General features: G+C 41.6%; 1 pseudogene; it reads left to right on the plus strand.

Moving 5' to 3' along the window:
• The first annotated feature begins 1,041 nt into the window (after nucleotides 1-1,041).
• LOC136378652 (elongation factor 1-alpha 1 pseudogene) lies at nucleotides 1,042-2,789 on the plus strand (annotated as a pseudogene).
• The last annotated feature ends 440 nt before the right edge of the window (nucleotides 2,790-3,229 follow it).

A 3,229-nucleotide genomic window follows, 5' to 3' on the forward strand; every position in this document is an offset into this window, starting at 1 on the left:
GGGGTAAATGTTGAGTGGCTATTTCAATAGGCAGCTTTGTCATGGGACTTATTCTAAGCTACCTAGAACAGCTTTAAAACTACAATGGTCTCTCTCCTGCTGTGCCCTGAATCTTCAGGTTCACTGACTTTTTTGTAGGTCTGCCATAGATTCCAGTTTGCCTGGAACAGTTTTAGTCAATGCCTGATGTAATGGTGGCTCTTTTAATTTCAGAAGTGCCTTGGTTTGGACAATAAATTATAGTGTTAACTATTAACTTGTATCTTCTACTTCTGAAAGGTTCTTCTCTTTCTATTGAAGTGTACTCATTTGTGGAAGTATGGAGTCTTAGCTATTGGCAATAGTCCTATGTTCCTCCCCTGACAACTTTTGTGAGACCTCTGGCATAAAGAAAAACTGAGTTTACTTATTTTCCCCAGTTTCTTGGGGGAAAAAAACCACTTGCATTTCTCTGGGTTAAAAATTTGACCTTTTTCTTCCAAGAGCTGCTAAGATAGAGCAAAATAATAATAATATAACAACAATAACAACAAAAACAACACTGACAACAACTATTACACCCTCTAGGCCAATTGTTTATGATAAATAGATTGTTTCCATGTCTTGGCTATTATAAATAAGGCTGCAATGAACACAGACATCCATATATCTTTTTAAATTAGTATTTTGAATTTCTTTAAGTAAATACCCAGATATGAGATTTCTGGGTCATATAGTTGTTCTATTTTTATTTTTTTGAGACATCCCCATATTGTTTTCCACAGTGGCCACACCAATTTGCAATCCCACCAACAGTGAACAAGGGTTCACTTTTCTACACATCCTCACCAACACCTACTTTTTGTTGATTAATTGATGATGCTTCTAAGTGAAATAAGTCAGACAGAGGAAGGCAAATACTGTATGATTTCACATGTATCTAAAATCTAAGAAACAGAATAAACAAACAAAACAGAAACAGACTTCTAGATACAGAAAACAAAGTGATGATTGCCAAATAGGAGGGGAATTGGAGGACTGAATGAAAAAGGTAAAGCGGCTTTTTCGCAACGGGTTTGCCGCCAGAACACAGGTGTCGTGAAAACCACCACTAAGTCAAGGCCAAAATGGGAAAGGAAAAGACTCATATTAACATCGTAGTCATTGGACACGTAGATTCCGGCAAGTCAACCACTACTGGCCATCTGATCTACAAATGTGGTGGGATCGACAAAAGAACCATCGAAAAATTCGAGAAGGAGGCTGCCAAGACGGGGAAGGGCTCCTTCAAGTATGCCTGGGTCTTGGATAAACTGAAGGCTGAACGTGAGTGTGGTATCACCGTTGATATCTCCCCGTGGAAATTTGAGACCAGCAAGTATTATGTGACCATCATTGATGCCCCAGGACACAGAGACTTTATCAAAAACATGATTACAGGCACATCTCAGGTGGACTGTGCTGTCCTGATTGTTGCTGCTGGTGTTGGTGAATTTGAAGCAGGTATCTCCAGAAATGGGCAGACCCATGAGCATGCCCTTCTGGCTTACACACTGGGTGTGAAACAACTGATTGTTGGTGTTCCACTGAGCCTCCCTATAGCCAGAAGAGATACGAGGAAATTGTTAAAGAAGTCAGCACCTACATTAAGAAAATGGCTACAACCCTGACACAGTAGCATTTGTGCCAATTTCTGGTTGGAATGGCGACAACATGCTGGAGCCAAGTGCTAATATGCCTTGGTTCAAGGGATGGAAAGTTACCCGTAAAGATGGCAGTGCCAGCGGAACCCACATTGCTTGAAGCTCTGGATTGCATCCTGCCACGAACTCGTCCAACTGACAAGCCCCTGCGCCTGCCCCCCTCCAGGATGTCTACAAAATTGGTGGTATTGGTACTGTACCTGTGGGCCGAGTGGAGACAGGTATTCTCAAACCTGGCATGGTGGTCACCTTTGCTCCAGTCAATGTTACAACTGAAGTCAAGTCTGTTGAAATGCACCATGAAGCTTTGAGTGAAGCTCTTCCTGGGGACAATGTGGGCTTCAATGTCAAGAACGTGTCTGTCAAAGAGGTTCAACGTGGCAATGTGGCTGATGACAGCAAAAATGACCCACCAATGGAAGCAGCTGGCTTCACAGCTCAGGTGATTATCCTGAACCATCCAGCCCAAATCAGTGCTGGCTATGCACCTGTGCTGGATTGTCACACAGCTCATATTGCTTGCAAATTTGCTGAGTTGAAGGAGAAGATTGACTGCCGTTCTGGCAAAAAGCTGGAAGATGGCCCAAAGTTTTTGAAATCTGGTGATGCTGCCATTGTTGACATGGTCCCTGGCAAGCCTATGTATGTCAAGAGCTTCTCTGACTATCCTCCTCTGGACCGTTTTGCTGTTCGTGACATGAGACAGACAGTTGCTGTGGGTGTCATCAAAGCGGTGGATAAGAAAGGAGCTGGCAAAGTCACCAAGTCTGCCCAGAAAACTCAGATGGCTAAATGAATATTATCCCCAATACCTGCCACCCCAGTCTTAATCAGTGGTGGAAGAACGGTCTCAGAACTATTTGTCTCAATTGGCCATTTAAGTTTAATAGTAAAAGACTGGTTAATGATTACAATGCATCGTAAAACCTTCAGAAGGAAAGGAGAATATTTTGTGGACCATTTGGGTTTTTTTGTGTGTGGCAGTTTTTAAGTTATTAGTTTTAAAAAATCAATACTTTTTAATGGAAACAACTTGACCAAAAACCTGTCACAGAATTTTGAGACCCATTAAAGCAAAGTTTAATGAGAAAAAAAAAGAAAGAAAAAGGTAAAGCAATTAAGAAGTACAAATTAACAGTCTCAAAACCGTTGGGGGATGTAAAGTATAGTATAGTATAAGGAATATAGTCAATAATATTGGCTTTAAAAAATTTTTTTTTAAATTCATTTTAGAGAGGAGAGGGAGAGGGAGAGAGAGAGACAGACAGAGAGAGAGAGAGAGACAGTGGGGAGGAGCTGGAAGCATCAATTCCCATATGTGCCTTGACCAGGCAAGCCCAGGGTTTTGAACCGGCGACCTCAGCATTTCCAGGTCGACGCTTTATCCACTGCGCCACCACAGGTCAGGCCTAGTCAATAATATTGTAATAACTATGTATGGTGCCAGGTGGGTAGTAGACTTATTGGGGGGTTCACTCTGTAAGATATATAAGTGTATAACTGCTGTTCTGTATAACTGAAACTAATATAATATTGAATGTCAACTC

This window comes from Saccopteryx leptura, chromosome 7 (genome assembly GCF_036850995.1).
Source record: "Saccopteryx leptura isolate mSacLep1 chromosome 7, mSacLep1_pri_phased_curated, whole genome shotgun sequence".
Taxonomy (NCBI): Eukaryota; Metazoa; Chordata; class Mammalia; order Chiroptera; family Emballonuridae; genus Saccopteryx; species Saccopteryx leptura.